This window comes from Sminthopsis crassicaudata, chromosome 3 (genome assembly GCF_048593235.1).
Source record: "Sminthopsis crassicaudata isolate SCR6 chromosome 3, ASM4859323v1, whole genome shotgun sequence".
NCBI classification, from domain to species: Eukaryota; Metazoa; Chordata; class Mammalia; order Dasyuromorphia; family Dasyuridae; genus Sminthopsis; species Sminthopsis crassicaudata.
The window spans coordinates 273,184,811-273,197,233 of NC_133619.1; positions in this window are offsets into that span (position 1 = coordinate 273,184,811).

Genomic DNA, 12,423 nt, shown 5'->3' on the forward strand with positions numbered 1-12,423 from the left:
AATCTCCACCCATTAGGTGAATAGTAGAAGAAAATGCAGGAAAGCAAGAGGACCATGAGAAAGCAGAATAAGCCCCAAGTGTTGTATATAATAACCTCATCTGTTACCTCTGGCATCCAGCTTAAGTTTGACCAGAAATAGACTCTGTACAGAATTCTGGAAGAGACCAAAGAAAATCTACCAGATTTATATTGTTTGTCATACAATGAAATGAGATCTGGCTTTTGAGTCAGAAGAACTGAATTTAAATCCAACTTCTGACACCTCCTATTCATGTGATATTGTATAAATCAGTTCTCTAGCCTCAATTTTCCTCTCTGCAGAATGAGGGAATTCAAGGGCTTTTAAAGAACCTTTCCACCTGTTAGAATGATCTGTTGTTAAGTACATAAGAAAGGAAAGAAGGAATGCAGTAGCGCAATATCACTTTACAGATATTATTCTATTTGATCTTCACAACCACTCTATGAGGTAGGTGTTATTATTGTCCCCAATCTATAGTTAAAGAAACTGAAGCAGAGATTATGATTTCCCTGGGGTCACACAATTAGTAAGTGACTCAAATACCAGAAAATACTAAAGTTTGAATGCATCCTTCTTTCATCACATATGACACTAATTTATTATGTTAGTGGAAAACTCATTATTCTGAGCGTCTGAAAGATGCTGGATCAATTAGTCAATAAGCAAATTTTTACTTGAGTCCTTTTATATACTGCTCAGTATCATGATAAGTATTGTGAGTACAAACAAACCCAATTTTCAAGTCAATTCCAAAGGACCTATCTAGTTTCACAGAGAGTGCTGATGAATTTTAAATATGCATAGAAGCATACTTTTTTTTGTAATATCTGGTTGTTGTTTTATATTGATTATTCTTTTACAACATGGTTAATATGGAAAAAATGATTTGGATAATCTCACAGGTGTAATTGGAATCAAATTGCTTTCCTTCTCAATGAGAAGGAAGGAGCACATGGGAGAAAGAGAGTTTGGAACTCAAAATTTTAAAAACATAATTGTTAAAATTTTTTGCATGTAATTGGGAAATTCCTAATGAAATAAATAAAAATAATAAAATAAAATAGTTTTAAAAGGATAAGGGAGACTTAGGCTTGTTTGTAGACATCAGGAAGAATAAGTAGATAAAATCCTCCCTCCTTATCCCCACAAGACCCATTCTTTTTGAATGACTCAATCTAATAGTGCTATGTAAATTCTAGGTTACTTGATTTTGCTCCTCCCAGATTCTATTTTGCTCAACTCTTCTTATTCATTATAAGGTAAATCCTTTATTTTAGAGGATGGGGAAGGGTGAGAAGAGTGTCTGAGTAACTATAGAGATGTTTTTAAAAATGGCAAAGAGATAGGAGTCAGATAAACATTAAAAAACATCAGGACCCCATCTCCCACTTCCACCCCCCCAAAAAAGCAGTTTCATAAAAGGACTCAAATAAGGCAGGAGAGTTTTGTTGTTATAATGTTGAATTTAATAGTCATTTTTTAAAAAATCCAACTATGCAATAAAGATTCACAGTTTCCCACATAAAGTGTTCCAAAATTGTTAGTGTAGTTTTTTAGCTTTATTCACTTAAACAATAAAACTGCACTTAAATTTGTGGAATATTCTATACAATCTTCTTTTTCTGTTCTTTGCATGTTAAAAAGTTCATTTTTTTTTTTTTTTTAGTAATTGCTTTATTCATAATTAAAATAAAAAAAACAATTGAACTGGAGAGAGCTGTTATCAGCAAGTATAGTATTCAAGCAGGGATATTTGTAATGAAGGCTATACTTATTTCGTTCTAGTTCTGTTGAGACAAAAAAATATGCTCCAGGAATATACTCCAGGAAATGGAGTATATTACTTCCCATACTGTATACTTAAAAATGAGACCCTATTCCCTGATGTATTTGAGTATGTGATATGAAGATTAATTTTTCTATTCTTTGGCTAATTGTTCTAGTCTCAATTAGATGTTATTGTTAAAAATAATTTTTTTGTGTGTGTTGCCTGCTAGCCTAGTATAAATGAGTTTAAATGAATTTAGAACTAAATTAGAGTACAATTCAAGTGAAGTACATACATTGTCTTATATCTTCCAAATTGAGTTCTTTGGAGTCCATAGATTAGAGGAACACTACACTTACATGTTCCATGGAGGACATATTCAAGCTTTTATTACTTAATGTGCCTTGAATATAAATGATGATACTAATAATTGATTTTCATCTAGGCTTTAAATTTTGCAAAACACTTCAAATGCTTTATTTCATATGAACTTCACACTTAAAGATTAGAAATAATGACACTAAAAATGGATTTATGAATGATTATATAGGTATTAAATATCAGAAGCTTGATAATCCCAGCAGAGGGTTCTATATACTGTAGGCATTCATTACAAGTTTGTCATTTTTTTTAACTATTAAAGGCCCCTTAAAGATGAATGAGATTTCAGCAACTAGTGATCTATTTACTTAGCATTTCTACATTTGGGTCTCTTTTTTAAGCAACCGCTAAGGATATGGCAGAATAGAAATAATTTGCCTATTTTCTCTAATTTTGGTTCTTTAAGGAAAAAACTATGCTTTGTTCTTTGTATTCATTGTCCTTCCATCTCACTTCACCCAGAATGCCTTGCATATAGTAGACTTCCAGTAATATTTGTTGATGAAAATCATAAAGAGATTTTAGAATAGTGAGAGAGAGAGAGAGAGAGAGAGAGAGAGAGAGAGAGAGAGAGAGAGAGAGAGAGAGACTAATTTCCCATGGCTAACCTGGGTCTGACACGTACTAGGTGCAAACTATTGTTTTTAAGTTTTATGGTAGATTACATACAGCAGAGATATACTGATGTCTAACAATTGGATTCCCCTCAAAAGAAGTATGTATGACACACTTTTTAATTTATTCTACATGATAATAACACTTTCCCCATCACATTTTTAAACTTAGAAGATCAATAAAACAGTAAAGGAAGCCTTGATTTGTAGCATTTGCTGATTTTAATGTTCAAATGCTTTAGTTAAAAATTGAACAATCGGCTCTTACCAGCTGGCTACAACACACCCCTGAATAGACATAGAGCATTAGAATCAGAGTTGAAAGGAATTTTAAAGGTCATGTCACAGATGAGGAAACTGAGGTCCAGGGAGGCTAAGTGACTTATTTGCATACAGGAAGTAAGTAGGTCATATAGTTAAATAGATTCAGATAAATAGAACTGGCTAGATTATCAGATTTTTAAAGAGAATTTGTTAATGCTTCAATTTCAATATGACTAGGGGTCTCCAGTGAAATAGATTCTAAGGCTTTTTTCCCCAAAACTATTGACTACTTTTTTATAAATCACATGGATGAAAACATACATAAAGGATAAAGAAAAAAAAGGCATATTCTTCAGTTTGCAAATGTCATGAAGTTAGAAGGTATAATTAACACACTGAAAGGCTGTTAGGATCCAAAAAGATTTGACTGGATAAAGCTTGTTGTTTTTCATTTGCATATGACTTTAGTCACAATTGGTTAGAGCAGAGGTCAATAAAGTTTTTCAATGTAGGACCAAATAGTAAATATTTTAGGCTGTTCAGGCCAAGTGGTGCAAGTAGGGGCATTATGTAGCTACTTATATGATAATATTTCCACAAAATTTTTCCAGATAAAATCCCAAATAAAATAATCATAATTATAATATGGCTGATGAGAAAGATTTTTTTTTTTTTTTTTTTTTTTTTGAGAGGGGAGATGACACTTTATGTAGAGTTCAAAGTTATTGTTCTTTATGATAAAAATTTATTTTAAAAGTTCATGTGTTAATTCATATAATGATTTTATCTATTTCATCTTTCAAAATGTCTTTTTGCACAAGTGCTGCCAAGTACTTGTATCAGTCCACGAGCACATGATTTTAATTGAGTATAGTCATTGTTTAGAAGGCATTTATAGAATTCCATTAAATTCTCCTCTTAATATCTGCCTTTTCTTCTTTTTTTTTTTTAATTGAAGTTTTTATTTTCAAAACAAATGAAAGGATAATTTTTCGAGATAGGTCCTTGAAAAATCTTGTGTTTCAATTTCTTTTCCTTACCCCCATCCCTTCCCCTAGATGGCATGTAATCCAATATATGTTAAACATGGTAAATATATATATATATATGTTAAATCTAATATAGTCATACATATTTATACAAGTATCTTGATGTACAAGAAAAATAAGATCAAAAAGTTTAAAAAAATAAGAAAAAAATAAATTCAAGCAAGTCACAACAAAAAGAGTAAAAATGCTATGTTGTGATCTACCCTCAATTCCCACAGTCCTGTCTCTTTGGGTGTAGATAGCACTCATCATTACAAGACCATTAGAACTGTCTGCTTCTTTTTTTTTTTTTTTCCTGCAATTACACTGTAGATTAATCACTTCCAATTGAAAGTTAGATGGAAGTTCTTCAATTATACAATTAAACAGATTGAAAAATATGGAAATTTCTTTTGCACTTATTAAGATTCAAAAAAATGCTACTGGAACTATAGTTTGAGCTCATAAAATATATTCACTATAAATTTGTATGGTAATAGAGACCTTGTTTTAATATTTGACTATGGGAAATGTATACTATAAAGCAACTTGACATTACTTGTTAATCAAACAATGTCAATTTTTGTCAAATTAACTTTACCACAATATTTTTTTATATATATACAAGTGCTGTTTTGCCTTATAATTTTAGGTGAAATTCATCAGGAAACAACATTATCAAGTTTGCAGCAAAAGCTAATTTCCAAACCTATTTAGTATTTAGTAATATGCTAGATGTTCATTTGTCAGGTACATTCAAAATGGCTATTTCTTTCAGGTAAGGATTGAACTATCTGGCTACTAAGATCTTTCCAATTCTTACATTTTATAATTCTGTGAAAGAATCTGAATTGGAATCCAAGTCATTTGACTATTAGCATGGAGCACTTTCAATTTTACCATAGGAGTCTTTGTTTTTGTCCTTGAGAAGTATCATGTAAATATAGGGCAGAGGTTGTATGAATAATACACAGTCACTCCAGGATAAGTTGGAACACTTTCCTCATGTATATACCCAAGTACAACATAAGAAGATCTAGGAGCGACTTCCGGCCAAGATGGCGGCGTGGAGGCAGACAGCTGCCTGAGCTCCGCACTTTCTCTCAGGACTTACTTCATGACAAGCCTCTGAGTTAATGCTTCACTGGAAAAGAAACACACAAATAATCCCAAGAGAAGACATCCTTGAAAGTCGCCAGAGAAGGTCTGTGTTTGCTTGGCAGAGGGTCAAACAGACTGGGCGCAGACTGAGGGCAGGCAAGCCAGAGTGAGACAGGCAGCTCACACAGCTCAGACCGGAGGGGGAGGGATACGATCTTTTGCGTTTCTGTGAAAAGGCTTTTACCCCAGTGTGGATACTGTCTTGGCAGCAAGCCAGGAGCAGCAGGGAGGGTGTAAACACCAGAGGTGAAGAATAAAACCCCAGAAAGCTAGTGTCTCTCGGAACCCAGCCACCCCCACCCCCACCCGAAGTGATTCAGCATGTTCTCAGAGCCTCAGAGCGCAGACGCAGTGCAGCCATCGCTGTCCTGTTAGTGCCTCGCCACTATCTCCCACAATCTGTAGAGGAAGCCCATTAACACCATCCAGCCCCATCTCCCAAAAACAGACCTATTGTTTCTCTTGTCAATTTGTTTTCTTTGAGTCCCACTCTGACAAAATGAACAAAAAATTCAACAGGGCTCTAACCATTGACAGCTTCTGTATGGAGAGAGAGCAGACTTCAAATACTGAGGAGACTAAAAACAGACTGTCCCCAGAGGAAACCCCTAAGAGGATATGAGCTGCTCCTCAATACAAAAGAATCTCATAGAGGAAATCAAAAAGGCTCTCACAAGAGAGCTAGAAGAGAAATGGGAAAAAGAAAGGGAAGCTTGGCAAGAGAGCCTGGAGAAGTCATTCAACGTATTTAAAGATAGAGTGGATAAAGAAATCAAATCATTGAGAAACAAAATTAATGAGCTGGAAAAAGAAAACAGCTCTCTAAAAAATAAAATTGATGAAATGGAAAAAAATCCCATGGAAGAAAAAAAAAAAAACTTACTTAAAAACTCAATTGGACAAGTACAAAAAGATATTAAAAAAGTGAGTGAAGAAAATACATCATTGAAAATTAGACTCGAACAAGTAGAAATGAATGACTCAAGGAGAAACCAAGAAGTAGTCAAGCAAAACCAGAGAAATGAAACAATTGAAAAGAATGTCAACTACCTTAATGGAAAGACAATAGACCTGGAATACAGATCCAGGAGAGACAATTTGAGAATAATCGGACTCCCTGAAAAATGTGAGGAAAAAAAGAGCCTGGACACTATTTTCCAGGAAATTATCAAAGACAACTGCCCAGACGTTTTAGAAACAGAGGGTAAAAGAGACATTGAAAAAATTCATCGATCACCTACTGAAAGGGACCTACTGGAAACTGCTAGAAAAAAGCAATTCAGATATGGAGAAGCCACAATAAGGATAACCCAGGATCTAGCAGCATCCACATTAAAAGAACGAAGAGCCTGGAACATGATATTCCAAAAGGCTAAGGAACTTGGCATGCAGCCAAGAATAACTTACCCAGCAAAAATGAGCATCATTTTCCAGTGAAAAAGATGGACATTTAATGAAATAAATGAATTCCATCTATTCTTGATGAAAAAAACAGACCTATATAAAATGTTTGATCTTCAAATACAGAACTCAAGAGATTTCTAAAAAGGTAAAAAGAAATCTTGAGAACTATATTTCTGCCATAAAGATATGTAAAGAACACATGTACAATTTGTCCTAGAAACTAGAGGTGGAAAGGAAATTATATCATAAAAAAGGGTAAAGTGGTGGTACTACATCTCATGAAGAGGCAAAGGTAACCTATTATATCTGAGAGAAAGAAAGGAGGGAGATGAACATAGTGTGGGCATCAGTACGGGCATTATGTGAGTAGGTATAATAAAGGCTTTTAAGATTACACGTGGCTGTTCTTGAGCGTGCTACCGGTTATTAAGCTATAGATTCAAGAGATCATGGCCAGAGACCTTTGAAGGCCTCAGAGGAGGCGAGCCTGGTAGAGTTGACACTGCAAAGGTCAGTGGTCAAAGGTGCTCTGTTGGGCCTAGGACAGACTAGTAATTGTAACTGCCAGGAGGGCATATAGACATATTTGTTTTATGGTGAAACTTCTTCCACTTCATTGAAAAGTGAAAGGGAAGGAGTAAGCTAAAGGGAAGGGAATACAGAAATTGTGAGGAAAAGGGGTAAAATAAGGGGAGGAACTTTGAGGTGGGGGAGGGATACTAAAAAGGGAGGGCTATGAAAAGCAAGTGGTGTTCACAAGTTTAATACTGAGTAGGGAAGTAAGAGGGAAGTAAGGAAAAAAGCATAATCAGGGGTTAACAGGCTGGCAAGCAATATAGAATTAGTCATTCTAACCATAAATGTGAATGGGGTAAACTCCCTCATAAAGAGGAAGCAGCAGACTGGATTAAAAGTCAGAATCCTACTATATGTTGTTTACAGGAAACACACCTGAAACAGGGTGATACATTCAAACTAAAAGTAAAAGGGTGGAGCAGAATCTACTATGCCTCAGGCAAAGCCAAAAATGCAGGGATAGCCATCCTCATCTCAGATCAAGCAAAATCAAAAATTGATCTAATTAAAAGAGATAAGGAAGGGCATTATATCCCACTAAAGGTTAGCATAGATAATGAAGCATTATCAATATTAAACATATACACACCAAGTGGTGCAGCATCTAAATTAAGAGAGCTGAAAAAAGAAATAGATAGCAAAACTATAATAGTGGGAGATCTCAACCTTACACTCTCAGAATTAGATAAATCAAACCACAAAATAAATAAGAAAGAAGTCAAAGAGGAACCAACAAGTCAGGGCATCAAGACAGGGCATTATGTGAGTAGGTATAATAAAGGCTTTTAAGATTACATGTGGCTGTTCTTGAGTATGCTACTGGTTATTAAACTATACATTCAAGAGATTGTGGCCAGAGACCTTTGAAAGCCTCAGAGAAGGCGAGCAGGGTAGAGTTGACACTGCAAAGGTCAGTGGTCAAAGGTATTCTGTTGGGCCTAGGACAGACTAGTAATTGTAACTGCCAGGAGGGCAGAATACTAGAAAAGTTTGATATGATAGATCTTTGGTGAAAGCTAAATGGAGACAGACAGGAGTATACTTTCTTCTCAGCAGTTCATGGAACCTATACAAAAATTGATACTAGGACATAAAAACCTCAAAATCAAATGCAGTAAGGCAGAAATAGTAAATGCATCCTTTTCAGACCACAATGTAATTAAAATTACATTTAATAAAAAGCCAGGGGAAAATAGACCAAAAAATAATTGGAAACTAAATAATCTTATACTAAAGAATGATTGGGTAAAACAGCAATTTATAGACATAATTAATAACTTCACCCAAGAAAATGACAATAATGAGACATCATATCAAAATGTGTGGGATACAGCCAAAGCAGAAATAAGGGGCTACTTGCATAAAATAGAGAAAGAAAGGGTCAACGAATTGGGCTTACAACTAAAATTGCTAGAAAAGGAACAATTTAAAAACCCCCAGACAAACACAAAACTTGAAATTCTAAAAATAAAAGGTGATATTAATAAAATTGAAAGTAAAAAAAACTATTGAATTAATTAATAAAACTAAGCGTTGGTTCTATGAAAAAACCAACTAAATAGACAAACCCTTAGTAAATCTGATTAAAAAAAAGGAAAGAGAAAAAGCAAATTGTTAGTCTTGAAAATGAAAAGGGAGAATCACCACTAATGAAGAGGAAATTAGAACAATAATTAGGAGCTAATTTGCTCAACTTTATGCCAATAAATTCGATAACTTAAATGAAATGGAAGAATATCTTCAAAAACTATAGCTTGCCCAGATTAACAGAGGAAGAAATAATCAGTCTAAATAGTCCCATCTCAGAAAAAGAAATAGAACAAGCTATTAACCAACTCCCTAAGAAAAAATCCCCAGGACCAGATGGATTTGCATGTGAATTCTACCAAACATTTAAAGAACAACTAACTCCACTGCTATATAAACTATTTGAAAAAAATAGGAATTGAAGGAGTCCTAACAAATTGCTTTTATGACACAGACATGGTACTGATACCTAAACCAGGTAGATTAAAAACTGAGAAAGAAAACTATAGACCAATGTCCTTAATGAATATTGATGCTGAAATCTTAAATAAAATATTAACAAAAAGACTTCAGAAAATCATCCCCAGGATAATACACTATGATCAAGTAGGATTTATACCAGGAATACAGGGCTGGCTTAATATTAGGAAAAGTATTAGTACAATTGACCATATTAATAATCAAATTAATAAAAACCATATGATCATCTCAATAGATGCAGAAAAAGCATTTAATAAAATCCAACATCCATTCCTACTAAAAACGCTTGAGAGTATAGGAATAAATGACTATTCCTTAAAATAATAAGGAGCATATATTTAAAACCATAAGTAAACATCATATGTAATGGCGATAAACTGGAACCTTTCCCTGTAAGATCAGGAGCGAAACAAGGTTGCCCACTATCACCATTACTATTCAATATAGTACTAGAAACACTAGCCTCGGCAATGAGCCAAGAAAGAGATTCAAGGAAGTAGAGTAGGTAATGAGGAAATCAAACTATCAGTCTTTGCAGATGACATGATGGTATACTTAGAGAACCCCAAAGACTCTGCTAAAAAGCTATTAGAAATAATTCAGAAATTTAGCAAAGTTGCAGGATACAAAATAAATCCACATAAATCCTCAGCATTTTTATACGTTACCAGCACAATCCAGAGCAAGAGATACAAAAAGAAATTCCATTCAAAATAACTGTCAATTCTATAAAATATTTGGGAATATATCTACCAAAGGAGAGTCAGGAATTATATGAGCAAAATTACAAAACACTTGCCACAAAAATAAAGTCAGATTTAAATAATTGGAAAGACATTCAGTGCTCTTGGATAGGCAGAGCGAATATAATTAAGATGACAATACTCCCCAAACTAATCTATTTATTTAGTGATATACCAATCATACTCCCAAAAAACTTTTTTAATAACCTAGAAAAAATAACAACAGAATTCATATGGAACAACAAAAGGTCAAGAATTTCAAGGGAAGTAATGAAAAAAAAAATTAAATGAAGGTGGTCTAGCTGTACCTGATCTAGAACTATATTATAAAGCATCAGTCACCAAAACCATTTGGTATTGGCTAAGAAATAGAGTAGTTGATCAGTGGAATAGATTGGTTCACAGGGCAAGATAGTGAATAAAAATAGCAATCTAGTGTTTGACAAACCCAAGATCCCAACTTTGGGGATAAGAATTCATTATTTGACAAAAACTGCTGGGAAAACTGGAAATTAGTATGGCAGAAACTAGGCATGGACCCACATTTAACACCACTTACTAAGATTAGATCAAAATGGGTCCAAGATTTATGCATAAAGAACGAGATCATAAATAAATTCGAGGAACATAGGATAGTTTACCTCTCAGACTTGTGAAGGAGGAAGGAATTTGTATCCAAAGGAGAACTAGAGATCATTATTGATCACAAAATAGAAAATTTTAATTACATCAAATTAACAAACAAAACTAATGCAAACAAGATTAGAGGGGAAGTAACAAATTGGGAAAACATTTTTACAGTTAAAGGTTCTGATAAAGGCCTCATCTCCAAAATATACAGAGAATTGACTTTAATTTATAAGAAATCAAGCCATTCTCCAATTGATAAATGGTCAAAGGATATGAACAGACAATTTTCAGAGGATGAAATTAAAACTATTTCCACTCATATGAAAGAGTGTTCCAAATCACTATTGATTAGAGAAATGTAAATTAAGATAACTCTGGAATACCCCTACACACCTGTCAGATTGGTTAAGATACAGGAACAAATAATGATGAATGTTAGAGGGGATGTGAGAAAACTGGGACACTGATGCATTGTTGGTGGAGTTGTGAAAGAATCCAAGCATTCTGGAAAGCAATCTGGAAATATACCCCAGAAGTTATCAAAATGTGCATATCCTTTGACCCAGCAGTGCTGCTACTGGGCTTATATCCCAAGGAAATACTAAAAAAGGGAAAGGGACCTGTATGTGCCAAAATGTTTGTGGCAGCCCTTTTCATAGTGGCTAGAAACTGGAAAATGAATGGATGTCCATCAATTGGAGAATGGTTCGGTAAATTATGCTATATGAAGGTTATGGAATACTATTGTTCTGTAAGAAATGACCAACAGGAGGAATACAGAGAGGCTTGGAAAAACTTACATCAATTGATGCTGAGTGAAATGAGCAGAACTAGGGGATCATTATACACTTCAACAATGATACTGTATGAGGATGTATTATGATGGAAATGGATATCTTTAACATAGAGAAGAGCTATCCAATTCCAGTTGATTAATGATGGACAGAATCAGCTACACTCAGAAAAAGAACACTGGGAAATGAGTGTAAACTGTGAGCATTTTTTTTTTGTTTGTTTTTCTTCCCAAATTATTTTTACCTTCTAAATACAATTCTTCCTTTGCAACAAGAAGAAAATTTGGTTCTGCACATATATATTGTACCTAGGATATACTATAAGATATTTAATATATATGGAAATGCCTGCCATCTAGGGGAGGGGGTGGAGGGAAGGAGAGGAAAAATTCGGAACAGAAGGGAGTATAAGGGATAATTTTGTAAAAAAAAAAAAAATTACCTATGCATATTTACTGTCAAAAATGTTATAATTATAAAATTAATAAAATATCTAGAAATTTAGGCAGGAATAGATTCATATTCTGTATCTCTCAATCTACTGCATCCTGGGGCAGCATCCAGGGAGGATTGGCCAGGAAGGATAGAGAATAATGTACTCTTTTGAAAAAAAAAAATAGAGCTACTGCAGATGCAGGTTTACAAAAGGTTTTCAAACAAAGAGTACACTCAGGCAATCATCACATCAATCACTTCAGAGAACATTGATCAACATTAGAAGAATGCTTTCTACAAATTAACCAAGAAAATCTACTCAGGATGAGAATGGTCAATTATAACTATCTCATCAGCAAGCTTCCTGAAGAAGTTTGGCAATCAATTCTAAGTAGAATTTGGTTTAATTTAAAGTCTTAAGCATACCAAAAGTAGAGTGAAAGAAGTCCTGGAAAAATAAAGTGGTAGTCTTTTCTAACTGTTCAAAGAGTTACAATCTAATGGAGCAGACAAAACATTTATAAAACCAAAATAACACTCCAAAATCTTCTGAAGACATTATTTATTTCTCTTGCCAAAAAAGACACAGGGGTT